This window comes from Prionailurus viverrinus, chromosome C2 (assembly GCF_022837055.1).
Source record: "Prionailurus viverrinus isolate Anna chromosome C2, UM_Priviv_1.0, whole genome shotgun sequence".
In the NCBI taxonomy this organism is placed as follows: Eukaryota; Metazoa; Chordata; class Mammalia; order Carnivora; family Felidae; genus Prionailurus; species Prionailurus viverrinus.
In genome coordinates, this window is record NC_062569.1 from 119,265,293 (window position 1) to 119,279,654 (window position 14,362).

A 14,362-nucleotide genomic window follows, 5' to 3' on the forward strand; every position below is an offset into this window, starting at 1 on the left:
CTCTTTCTCTCTCTCTCTCTCTCTCTCTCTCTCTCTCTCTCTCTCTTTCTTTCTTTTTCTTTCTTTCTATTAATCACCTGGACAGCTACTGTTTTCTGGTAACTTACAATGACGACTTCTTTTTGTGATACATCTAAGATGGTTTCCAAATTGCAGATGAGTAATTACTCACAGGGGTGAAAGAAGTCTCATCAAGTACTGAAAATGCAGCTGTTCTCAATTTGCTGGCTGCCATATTGAAATCATCTGGGGACTTTTAAAAATGCTGATGCCTAGGTCTCTGTCCCAGAAATCCTGATTTAATTGATTTGGGTATGGCACTGGGATTTTAAAACACTACCTAGGTGATTGTAATGTGCAGAAAGGCTGAGAATCACTATTTTTAAGTGATTGGGATGAGCTTATAAGTATTTTCATAAAGAAGTAAAGGAAATGTGTTAATGTTACTTTTTATTTAACAAACTCCATTGTTTCTTTTTTTAAATAGCTGCTCAGTCACTTTTTTTCAGATGGAAAATGAGCAAGTTGCAACTTGGTATCTTTTCCTATTTAAATGATATTTGTATTCAGTTGGGGTACTGTGGTGTAAAATATGTACTTATTTCATTAGTTAGGCTACTGAGTCATTTCTATTTAATCTGTGAAACTCATAATCCTCCCTAAACCATGGTGGTCTCACATCACATCTCAGAGTAAATTTAATTATTGCACTAAGAAAATCACATTATCAAAACAGCATGAAATATCCCCATAGCAATGTCTTAAATCCTTTTACTAATGCACTTTTTACATCTCATATTTGTCTCTCTCATACTAATATTGTCTGAAGTCTCATAAAGTGAACTTAGGCAAACTACCACTTGCTGTAACTAAAACATTTTTCAAATTATTCTTTAATTTTGGATGTTAATTTGTTTTTTTTCTTATTCGCAAAAATAATAGAAAAAATAGAAAAAATAGAAAAAATAAAAAATAAAGAAAATTGAAGTAGACTTTAATAGATTGTTCTAGTATAGTATAATTAAAAAAAATTAATGTTTATTTATTTTTGAGACAGAGAGAGACAGAGCATGAACGGGGGAGGGTCAGAGAGAGAGAGGGAGACACGGAATCTGAAACAGGCTCCAGGCTCTGAGCTGTCAGCACAGAGCCCGATGCGGGGCTTGAACTCACGAACTGCGAGATCATGACCTGAGCCAAAGTCGGACGCTTAATCGACTGAGCCACCCAGGCGCCCCATAGTATAGTATAATTTTAATTTTAAAAGAAAATGCTAAAGTAATAGTAATGACTAGGACCAGCATCAGCTCACATCCCAGAACTGATAACAGGCAGAAGCAAAGAAGGTTCTTCTACAGGGGCCCAAGATCAATTAAATCCCTTTAAAAAGGGGAAGATTTTTGCAGCAAGCTGTCAGACTCTTCAGACTTGACTTCTCTGTGTCCGACCATTTACGAAAGGCAACTGCCACCAGACTCTGCCTGATTGATCTCCAGACAGAACTGAGGTCCTTCCCTGCTTGAACATAATGAGTAGCAAGTGCCAAGAGGTGACCTGGACTGGACGGAGGCCTTCTATCAACTCTGCGCCCACAGACTGACTTCACATTTGGTTCTCTAACTTCCTACACCTGTCTGCTATCTTGTTGCTTTTGTGATTTGTCTTATGTTCTGCTCTGTGTGCTGTGTAAGAACCCAAGTTTAATCACATGGTGAAACGTCATTGAGTTTGGAATCCGGAGACTGCTTTATCATTGTGATTAACTTTGCTTTATGATTGCATAAAGCTGACACTGTGGAAAGATAGAACTTGTGTGTGTGCCCTCATAGTGTGCTCATGACAAATAGTATTTATTGAAAGGACAGTCTGTGGCACTGAATGGGTGTAGGAAGCATGGAAAAATTCAAAGATAATAAAGCTGGCAAAAATCTACAGTGTACTAACTGCATCATAGTCATGAGCTCAGTTAACCCTCACAACAACACTAAGATTTAGGTACTATTACTATCTCAGTTATGTACAGGGGGTAATTAAATTTAGAGAGAAGTTTCAAGCTCAGAGAATCTGGCTCTAGAGCCTATAGTCTTAACCACTATATGTTCTTGCCTTCCTCAACTTGAGTGACTGAGAGGTTGGTCATATCAAACAACATAGATCTATAATTCAAGTCAATAAATAGTTTCAGGCAGTTGTCAAGGTGATGAGTTTGTACTTAGACACATGCCATTTGGGGTGTTGGAATTTTACCTTGAGGTCATACTCATCAAGCAGTTAACAATGTGGATCTGAAATTCAGGAGAAAGTTCAGAGCTGGAGATAAAGATGTGGGTACTATAAGCACAGAGGTGGTGGTTGAGATACAATAACCAAGGGAAGAAGTTTAAACAAGAAGAGGTTTTTTTTTTTTTTTAATGTTTATTTATTTATTTTGAGAGAGAGAGTGAGAGCAAGCATGGAAGAGGGGGCAGAGAGAGAATCCCAAGCAGGCCCTGTGCTGCTGGTGCAGAGCCTGACATGGGGCTTGATCCCACAAACCTCAAGATCATGACCTGAACCAAAATCAAGATTCAGATGCTTAACTGACTAAGCCACCCAGATACCCCTAAAATGAGAAGAGTTTTTAACACTGGATCCTGTGAGGAAACAGCTTTAATTGTGAAGCAGATACGGCACAAGTGGATTAGGGAGAGAGATGACAATAAATAGGATATACATCACCAAAAACAAGGGAAGAGATTTTAAGAAAGAAATGATGATCAGCAGTGTCAAATGCAGCAAAAATATTCTAGAATAAGGTACAGGTACAAGGACCCAGGATTTGACTATTAGCAAATTATTAGCAATCTTCTAAGGAATGATTTTAATATCCTTATAAGGTTGGAATAGAAACTGTTAGCTTATTGAATAAATAAAAAGTGTTAGTTTAGAAGTAGCTAATATTTCCGGAATGCTTCCTATGGGTCATGAAGGGTTTTAGATATTTTTAAATGAGTTAACAATCCTACTTGGGGATTCTGTGTGCTTCAGGGCACATACAATGAAAGGATTAAAGAAAAATAGACAACATAGTGGAAGTTTTAAAAAAAAAAAACAAAAACTTCTCTCAGCAAATGATAAAACATTGGATGCAAAAAAAAAAAAAAAAGAAAAGAAAAGAGTAAGAACAGAGAGGATTTAAACAACACAATTTTCTACCATGGTCTAACATATTTATAGAACACTTGACAACTGTAAAATATACTTAAGATGTTTAGTAAAAACCCTAAGTATTTGGAACTTGAACACCTTTATAAATAATCCATGAGTCAAATAAGAAAATACAAGAGAAATATAAAATATTTTGAAATGAATGATAATAAAAATACTAGACATTAAAATTTCTGGAGACAACTAAATAGTTCTTAGAGGAAAATTTAGAGCTTATTGCCCGTGCCTGTATTAGAAATCAATGACTTAAGACTCCAACTCTAATTCCACATATGTGTGAAATCATATGGTATTTGTCTTTCTCTGACTTATTTCACTTAGCATAAGGGGAATAAAAGAGAGAGAGGTGCAAACCAGAAAACAGACTCAACTATAGTGAACACACTGAGGGTTGCTGGAGGGAAGGTGGGAGGGAGATGGGATAAATGGGTGATGGGTATTAAGGAGGGCACTTGTGACGAGCACTGGGTGTTGTAAGTGATGAATCACTAAATCCCATGCCTGAAACTAATATTATACTGTATGTTAAATAACTGCAATTTAAATAAAAACTTGGAAGGAAAACAAAAAAGACTCCAATGTAATAAACTAGAAAAAAAAGAGCAAACAAAATCCTAGTAGAAAAAAGGAAATAATAAAGAGCAGAGATCAATGACATAAAAAATAGACAAAAATAAAGAAAACTAACAGTCAAAAAAATGGCTTTTTGAAAAGACAACATGATGAAATTCTAGATTAATGAAGCAAAATAAGATTAAAACTAAATTAGCAATATTGGAACTGAAAGCAGAGGTTTCCGTACAAGTCATGCAGATTTAATAAGAGAATATTAGTAACAATAACATGAACAAATTAGACAATTTTGATAAAATGGACAAATTCATTGAAGGACACTGTGAGATAATAGAGAATATTTATATTTGTGTCTGACCCAGTTCCTGACACAGGGCTTCTAAAACCCTTGTGAATTCCTAAGCCTTTTTTCTTTTTTTTTAATGTTTATTTATTTTTGAGAGAGAGAGAGAGAGAGCATGAGTGGGTGAGGTGCAGAGAGAAAGGGGGACAGAGAATCCAAAGCAGGCTTTGCACTGACAGTGCATGGGGCTCGAACCCAGGAGCCATGAGATCATAACCTGAGCCGAAGTCAGATGCTCAACTGACTGAGCCACCCAGGCGCCCCTAAATTCTTAAGAGCAGTAGGAGCAACTTTTGTTCTATTAGGGTGACTCTGGGTGAGCTCCTGGATGAGGGCTGGTCACCAGAAAGACGAAACCATGATTAGGAGCCTGGAAGTTTCAGTCCTGCTCCTCAGAGGGGAGAGGGCTAGAAACAAAGTTAATAATTAATCATGCCTATGTGAGGAAGCCTCCATAAAAATCCCAATAGTATACGGTCTGGTGCGCTTCCAGGCTGGTGAACACACACACACCAGGAGGTGGCATACCCCAACTCCCTGGGGACAGGAGCTCCTGAGCTGGGACTTTCCTAGACCTTGCCTAGGGTATTTCTTCATCTGGATCCTTTATAATATTTTTTAATAAACTGGTAAAGGTAAGCAAGCATTTTCCTAAGTTCTGAGAGCTCCTCTGTAAGCAGATTTAGGGGTAGTCAGAAAAAGAAAGATGAGACATAGCTTTCAGGACACAAGAAAAGCCATTTTTAGGCCCCTAGCTATTTTTGTGATCTATGCCCAACTGGTTCTACTTGCCCAAGAAAACTTCTTGCAGAACTTCCTAGAAGGTGTTGGAATTATTACAGAAATGCAAAAACTTCAGTAGTTAGGGATTTTAAGGAAGCAAAGGGAATGTAAAAACTTAAGTCTCTACCAGGCCAAAAGATAGTGTAACTGCACCAATGGTAAAACTGTGCTGTTTCAAAAGCAAAGATTGACCTACCACATATTCTTGAGTCATTTTTGCAGGATTCAAACCTGTTTGAGCACTTGAACACCAGACTAACTGGAGCCAGAGAACTGCTACTGACTCCTGCTGGCCCTCAGGACATCAGTCAGCTAGAACTTGGGTTCTGTCAATTTAGGATAACGTTTGCCCCAATTCTACACTGAATTCTCCTTTGCCAACCCTCTTTATGAATATGCATGTGTCCTTAGCTTAAAACTTCCTAATTTTATTGTTTGGGGAGATGCTGGGAAATATCCCCAGTGTTCTCCTTATTTGTTGCAGGTTAAATCCTTTCTTTTTCATTCTTTGTCTTGGTTGTGTCTTTTGGCTTAATGTCCACTAAGAGGTGAACATTTCAGATTACAGCTCTACCAAATTGAAATCAAGGAGGAGGTCATTAGAACCTGGATCTATAGCTAGTCAGTCAAAAGCACAGGGGATAACCTAGGCTTTATGAACTGGGGGTGGAAAGTAGTCATGTAGAACTGAACTTGTGACATCTGATGCTATCTACAAAGAGATAGTGTCTGTATTATAAGTAACTGTAGGTAATTTTCAAAAAAAAATTATTTATTTTATTTTGAGAGATAGAAAGAGAGAACATGAGCAGGGAAAGGGCAGAGAGAGAGAGAGAGAGAGAGAGAGAGAGAGAGAATCCCAAGCAGTCTCTTTACTGTCAGCACAGAGCCCAACACAGGGCTTGATCCTATGAACCATGAGATCATGACCTGAGCTGAAATCAACAGTCGTATGCTTAACCGACTGAGCCACCTAGGCACCCCAGTAATTGTAGATAATTTTTGTCATAAGTTACCAAATCTCACTCAAGAGAAAAACGGATAATCTGAAGAGCCCTATTTGGTAAAAGAGATTGAACTGGTCATTAAATACCTTCCCATCAGGAAAATTCCACATGGTTCCAGTGGTGAATTCTACCAAATATCTAAAGAAGAAATGAGATAAATTTAATAAAAATGCTTTCAGCAAATAGAAAAGGAGGGAACATTTACAATTTAACCTTATAACAAAACCAGAGAAAGACATTAAAAACAAAAATAAAAACAAAAACGCCCAATAGCCCCATTAATTTAGGTGTTAAAAACTCTAACAAAATGCTTGCAGCTGAATCCTGCAGTCTTTAAAAAGAATAATACATCATGATCAAGTGGGATTTATCTCAGGAATGCAAAGTTACATTAATATTAATAAAATCAATCAGTATATTTTGACATATTAACAGAATAAAGGAGAAAGATCATGCTATTGTTTCAGTAGAAGCAGAAAAATTTTCTGATAGAATTCACCATCTATTCATGGTAAAACAAAACAAAACAAACCCCAAAACAAAAATACTTTCAGAAAACTAGGAATAGATGGGAACTTTCCCATCTGACAAAAGGTATTTATTAGAAATCTATACCTTACATACTTCCTTGAGTAAGTCTGAATGCTACTCTCCAAAACCTGAGAACAGGCAAAGAGGCCGCTCTCACAGCTTCTATTCAACGTTATATACTTGGACATGGCAAAAAAGACAAGACAATATTCATCAGAAAGAAAGAGGTAAAGTTTCTCTACTTGCAGATGACACATCTATTTTACTTAGAAAATGTACAGGAATCTAAAAACCAATTATTAGAATAAGTGAATTTTTCCAAGTTGCAGGACACAAGGTTAATAAAATCAATTGGAGTTTTATACACTGGTAAATGAAATTTTAGAAAGCCATTTCCAAGAACACTAAAAACGCAAAGTATTGGGGAATTGATTTTATGAAATTAATTGCAAACCATCTGTTCTGAAAATAACAGAACATGGTTGAGATAAATTTATATTTATCTATTTATTTATTATTTATTTATTTGAGACAAATTTAAGAAGACCTAAATAAAAGGAAAGACATGGATTTGAAGACTCTACGAAGATAATTATTTATCTATTTTATCTATTGATTTAGTACCACAAGTCCAACCAAAATTCAAGTAGGCTCACTTTCAGAAATTGGCAAGCTATATCTAAAATTAAATAAAAACTTAAACTTATTTTTCAAAAAAAGAACATAGTTTAAGGATGTACAGTTCCTGATTTCAAGGCATATTCTAAAGTTATTATAATAAAGACAGTGTAGTATTGGCGAAAAGGTGGATGTATAAATCATGGGAACACTTTAAAGTCTAAAAACAATAGAACAAACAATTCTAAAATTTATATGGAACCACAAAAGACCCAGAAGAGCCAAAGTAATCTTGAAAAAGAAAAGCAAAGCTGGAGGCATCACAATTCCAGACTTCAAGTTATATTACAAAGCTGTAGCGATCAAGACAGTATGGTACTGGCACATAAATGGACACATAGATCCATGGAACAAAATAGAGAACCCAGAAATGGACCCACAAACGTATGGCCAATTAATATTTGACAAAGCAGGAAAGAATATCCAATGGGAAAAAAGGACAGTCTCTTCAACAAATGTGTTGGAAAAACTGGACAGCAACATGCAATAGGAAGAAATTGGACCACTTTATTACCCCATACACAAAAACAAATTCAAAATATATTAAAGACCTAAATGTGAGATCTGAAACCATAAAAATCCTAGAAGAGAACGCAGGCAGAACTCCAAAGAGCTATCACCGCACACCTGTCAGAATGGCTAAAATAATAACACAAGAAACAACAGGTGCTGGTGAGTCTGTGAAGAAAAAGGAACACTCATGCACTATTGGTGGGAATGCAATCTGGTGCAGCCACTCTGGAAAATAGTATGGAGCTTCCTCAAAAAGTTAAAAATAGATCTACCCTATGATCCAGCAATTGTATTAGTCGGTATATACCCAAAAAGTACAAGAACACTAATTCAAAGGGATACATACACCCCTACATTTGTTTATAGCAGCATTATCTACAATAGCCAAGATCTGGAAGCAGCCCAGTGTCCATCAATTGATGAATGGTTAAAGAAGAAGTGATACACACACACACACACACACACACACACACACACACACACTGGAATATTATTCAACCATAAATTGTTGCTACCATTTGCAGCAACGCAGATGGAGCTAAAGTATAATGCTAAGCGAAATAAGCCAAAGAAAGACAAATACCATGCGATTTTACTCATATGTGGAATTTAATAAACAAAACAAATAAGAAAAAAGAAAAAATGAGAGGGACAGAGAGAAATCAGAGAACAGACTCTTAATTATAGAGAACATAATGGTGGTTACCAGAGGTGAAGATGGGGGGGTGATGGGTTAAATAGGTGATGAGTATTAAGGAATGCACTTGTGATGAGCACTGGGTGATGTATGAAATTGTTCAACTACTATTCTATACACCTGAAACTAATATAACACTGTATTTTAACTAGTTGGAATTAAAATAGAAACTTAAAAAGCCAAAAAAAAAAAGTGTGGAAACAGACCCACATATATATGGCCAATGTTTTTTGAAGAAGGTGCCAAGCTAATTCATTTGGGAAAAGTAAAGTCTTTTCAATAAATAAATCATGCTGAGATACCTGGTTGTCCATATGGAAAAAAATGAATATTGATTCTTCACAGATGCACAAAATATAATTTGAAATGAATCATAGACATAAATATAAAAGCCAAAACTTTAAAACTTTCAAGATAAAACACAGGAGAATATCTTAGTCACTTTAGATGAGGCAAAGTTTTCTTAGGTAGGATAAATTAATATAAACCATAGTGAAAGAAAATCATTAAATTAGACTTTATCAATGTTTTAACCTTTCCAGTTCTGAAAAGCATTCTTAAGAAATAAAAAGTCTAGCCACAGAATTGGAGACATTATCCATTTGACATATAAATGACAAAATGTTTGGGGGTGCTTGGGTGGCTCAGTTGGTTAAGCATCCAACTTTGGTTCAGGTCACGATCTGGCAGTTCGTGTGTGTTCGAACCCCGCGTCGGGCACTGTGCTGACAGCTCAGAGCCTGGGGTCTGCTTGGGGTTCTGTGTCTTCCTCTCTCTGCCCTTCCCCCACTTATGCTCTGTCTCTCTGTCTCTCTGTCTGTCTGTCTGTCTGTCTGTCTCTCTCTCTCTCTCTGTCTCTCAAATATAAATAAACAGGGGCGCCTGGGTGGCTCGGTCAGTTAAGCATCCGACTTCGGCTCAGGTCATGATCTCACAGTCCGTGAGTTCAAGCCCCTTGTCGGGCTCTGTGCTGATAGCTCAGAGCCTGGAGCCTGCTTCAGATTCTGTGTCTCCTCTCTCTCTGCCCCTCCCCTGTTCATGCTCTGTCTCTCTCTGTCTCAAAAATAAATAAACGTTAAAAAAAATTAAAAAAAAATCAAGTATAAATAAACATTAAATTTAAAAAAAATTTGAAGAGTGACAAAATGTTTGTATCTAGAATATATAAAGATCTCTTAAAACTTGATAATGAGACAAATAACTCATTTTAAAAAGTGGACATGGTTGAAAGACACTTCACAAAACAAGACATTTGAATAGCCCAAATCTCATGGAATATGGTCAACATCAGTCATTAGGGAAATTTAATTTAAAATAATAATGAAATTATCGCTAGAATGGCTAATACTAAAAAGATGGAAAATACCAGTTGCTGGTGAGGATATGAAGCAAGTGGAATTCTCATGCACTATGAATGGGAGTATAAAATAATACAACTACTCTGGAAAACTGCATTTAAAAAAAAAAAAAGTTAAATATACATATATGTCATGTGACCCAGCCACTCCATTGCTAGGTCTTTACTTGTGAGAAATGAAAAAATATTTTCACAAAAAGCCTTGCAAATGAATGTTCAATCTACTTTATTCATTTCAATCTCAGACTAGAAGCAACCCAAATGTCCACCAAGGTGAATGGTTAAACAAGAATGGTCATTCGTACCATTGAATGCTACTCATTAGAATAAAACAACCAACTGCTGTTAAATGGAATGACATGGATGAGTCTCAAAATTGTGCTGAGTTAAAGAAGCCAAGCAAAAAAGGGTACATTTTATATTATAACACTTATATAAAATGTAACTAATGTAGGTACCCAAAAGCAGATCAGTGGTTGCTAGGTCCAGGGACAAAGAGAGGGAAGGACTATAAAGAGGCACAGGAATCTTTTGAAGGTAGTTTAAATGTGTAACTTGATAATGGTGGTAGTTTCAGGGTATATGCAACCATTAAAATTAATAGAATTTTGCATTTTAAATTGATATAATTTATCTTATGCAAATTATCCCTCAATAAAATAGGCAAAAATAAAATAAAGCAAAAAATAGATGGGGCATAATAGTCTGAGGTCCCAAAGCAGATGTAGCCACTGCCAAGAATATCCACCCAGCAGAATAAAGCATCGAGTATAACCAGTTTACCTTGGAGAACCTGTAACGAGTTGATGATCTACAAACACAAGGGATGATATAGGATGGGAGTAAGATGAGGTGGAGAAGACAGGAAAATGAATTGAAAGTTTAACAACCTTCTCCCACTACTTTTTAAAAACTCAGATAAGAAATAATGTATTGATTTTTTGCTAATAGACTGTGATTTGGTTTATTTACTATGTTACAAAAACTTCTATACTCCATCCCTCCTACAAATTTATATCTGTATTTAAAATATCTTCACTGGTTATTTTTGTGAATTTTAGAAATATCCTATCAACTTTCCCTTTGCTTTCATTAACAAAAAATATTTTTTGACTCTCAATTATGTGAATGAGGGTATTTACTTCCTGTTGATCCCTTACATTTCTTTTTGCCTCAGACCTTACAACTTATACTTTTATAGGAAGTTCATAACATTTCAGTTCAATTTTATCATTATTAAGTTCACAGAGCTTAGAATAAGTTGGAAATCAAATACATAACTGTGGCAGTGTATTTAATTTACATATATTACATATAATATGCAAATATTATTTATCACAGAACCAATGACTACCAGTATTACATGTCTTTTTCACTTCAGTCTTTGGTTTTCCTGAAGTTTCTAGTTTCCCTATTTTTTTCTTGCACTATTTGCTGCATGATAACCTCATTTTTCCTGGACTTAAACATGCAATCAAATTTAATATATAGTTATTTTTAACAGTATTTTTTTTTTAATTTTTTTTCAACGTTTATTTTATTTTTGGGACAGAGAGAGACAGAGCATGAACAGGGGAGGGGCAGAGAGAGAGGGAGACACAGAATTGGAAACAGGCTCCAGGCTCCGAGCCATCAGCCCAGAGCCTGACGCGGGGCTCAAACTCACGGACCGCGAGATCGTGACCTGGCTGAGGTCGGACGCTTAACCGACTGCGCCACCCAGGCGCCCCAATATATAGTTATTTTTATATATAGCTATTTTTTGCCTTCACAGATAACTTTCTAGGGACTCTGTCGCTTCTTGCTCCAGGATAGTATGTTTGTTCTCTAATCTTGCTACAAATTGTTATTGTGGATCTTCCAGTAACTGCTTTCAAGGGTTGGTTCTGGGAACTCATATCTTCATGTTTCTTAGTTACTGCCTATTTTGGTGGAGAACATACTCAAGTGATTTTTAAGAAAATATATGTAAGAGGTAATTTTTCTGTGTCCTTAAGTGGCTGAAAATAGTGTAGCTGCCAGGAAAAAAAAGAAGTTAAAAGAGGCATAAAAGCAATTGAGACTGAGAAGAGAATGGTGGAGACCACTACTGTTTACCATCCTAGAGTATGTATTATATTGATTACAAAAAAAAAAAAAAAAAAAAAAAGACTGGTTCCTGGTAACTATCTCTGTTCTATGCATTACTCATTTTTTGACTTTCATCAGAAAGTGAATATGTAAATCTCAAAATATACAAAAGAAGTTGAGAAACAAATTTTAAAATTTCTACTTGAAGGTATTGTTTCCTTTATCAGGTTCAGGGCTGATTGCTTCTTACTCTTTCCAGCAATGTTTTAGAACTTGTAAGCTCCCACCATGTCATTTTCTCCTGACAGCAGTCTTATGAGGAAGATACTATTTTTAATCCCATTTTTACTGATGAGGAAACTGAGGCTCAGAGCAGTTTCCTGAAGTTTGCTTGTTTCCATACCAATATCTCTACTGAATTAATGGATTCTGAAATGCTGGTAGTCTTAGTTGTCCTTTGGGGCTGCACTAAATTACAGAATAAAAGATCAGGTATAAACACTGGTAAACATTGAATGATTAATTATAGCTTTGTCAAAAAATAAGATAAAAATAAAATTTTGTTGTTACATCTTAGTAAAATATAAACGTTTTATTCAAATATTATCTATTTGCTATTTGAGTCCGTTTAGAATGTGACCTTGTATCCTACAAGTAATTCATTGATTTATTGACATCAGGACTCTAACCTGATATGAATCAATGCTTCCCCCCCCCACCCTCTTGGTAAAAAATTCTCAACTAAGATGATATTCACAAGCTGAATGGATATACAGACTGTGGTACATTCAAACAATGGAATATTATATTCAGTGCTGAAAAGAAATGAGCTATCAAGCAATGAAAAGACTTGGAGGAAACTTTAATGCATATTACTAAGAAAAAGAAGCCAATATGAAAAGCCTATACACTGTACAATTCCAACTACATGACATTCTAGAAAAGGCAAAACCATGGAGACAGTAAAAAGATCAGTGGTTTCCAGGAGTTAGGGGGTGAGGAGGGGTGAATAGGTAAAGGCAGTAACACTATTCTGCATAATTCTATAAGGGTGGATACATGTTATAAATTTGTCTAAACCCATAGAATGCACTATGCCAAGGGTGAACCCTAATGTAAATTAAGGTCTCTGGGGTATAATGATGTGTCAATGTAGGTTCATCAATTGTAACAAATGAACCACTCTATAAGGGATTTGATAATGGAGGAGACTATGATGGTGACAATGGAGGAGGCAGAGGTATGTAAGGGAAATCTTTGTAACCTTCACTCAATTTTACTGTGAACCAAAACTACAAAATAAAGTGTGTTTTAAAAAAAATTCTGAGGTAATGTAACAATATACATCAGTTAGTTTCTTTAGCAAGTACTCATTGAATGGCGTTGACTTCCTCTGATTATTTCTACCCTGATGATAGTAATAGTATCTGCCTCCTAGGGCTGTTAGGAGGATTCACTAAATGCTGCATCAAAGTATAGAGTATAGTGAACTTTAACATATTATTGTTGTCATTACAGGTAATATAATGGTCCAGGCACTAAATGGATATCTTTGATAAGGTGGTATGTAAAAGCTTATGGTCTGAAATCATAGTGATCATTATATAACTGACTCCACTTGCACTCAGCACTGCTGGAGTAGGAGTAGAAGCAGTTGATAGGGCTTCCCAGGTTTTGGAGACTGGCCACTAGCCAGGGGAATTTCTAAAAACTAAGCTAAGGTAAATAAACACTGAATCTAGAGATACAAAATTTTGTTTAAAACAGAATAGTTACCTAACTATTTATCTGAAAATAAGCTACCTCTTTTATAAACCTTAGTAAGTAAGCTCAGAGTAAGGTTTTAGTTTTTAACAACATTGAGCGTGTTATTATGGTTTAGTAAGTACCTCAAAAGCAGGGTTCTATAATATGGCTATGAGTTCTATTGTCAAAAAGCAAACATAATATTAAAAATTAAAGTCTTTATAGAATAGTCCTGAAATGATGACATTAAAAGAGCAGTATATAAAAAGGATACCACCTGGCAGAAGAACTAAAATGTGATTTTTCCTAAGTCCTCATCTTACTTGGGACTTAGAATGTGTGCATAAATGGATTTAATGAAGAGGTAATTTAATAGGACAAAGATGTGCATTTTTAGACAGTGTACAATATCCTGGAGGCTTTTTATTCTAGTGACCTCTTCATTTTTAAGTAAGGGTAGCTGCCTTTTGGTCTTTCAAATCCACCTAGCTCACAGAAAATATTATAATAATTAACTAGGCTGCTCTGAAAATTGGGGGCAGCCCAGCCAGAATGAATGAAGCAGTGAACATAGTCAACTTGAAACTCAGAACTTTTAAAATTAAAGGTCAACTATATTTACTTTTCTTTATTCCTCTAGGATGTTAGGATAAGCCTTAATGTTTTGTAATATTTTTCTGAATGTCATTTTTTTCAATGAAGTAAGGATCTAAGAAGATTAGTGTTACTAGATAAGAATCTTTGTTTCATTCTTTGACAAAACCATAGCTGTGAGTGGTTTAATAAATTTTAAAACATAGCAGATTTGATCCTGACAATTTCAAACTTTGATTTTACAATAATAAACCAAATTTAAA

The 14,362-nt window shown here is 35.6% G+C and overlaps 1 protein-coding gene across 2 annotated transcripts in view; it reads right to left on the reverse strand.

Moving 5' to 3' along the window:
* The window catches only part of HTR1F (5-hydroxytryptamine receptor 1F), a 149,433-nt gene that overhangs the window by 22,667 nt on the left and 112,404 nt on the right, over positions 1–14,362 (reverse strand). Inside the window, exon 1 of one of the 2 annotated variants that reach the window (XM_047875492.1) lies at positions 6,000–6,027. The exons of the other annotated variant lie outside the window; for it this stretch is intronic. The gene's annotated coding sequence lies outside the window, so the exon portion shown is untranslated. Of the gene's footprint in view, positions 1–5,999; positions 6,028–14,362 lie in introns of those variants that run through there. 2 annotated transcript variants of the gene reach the window in all.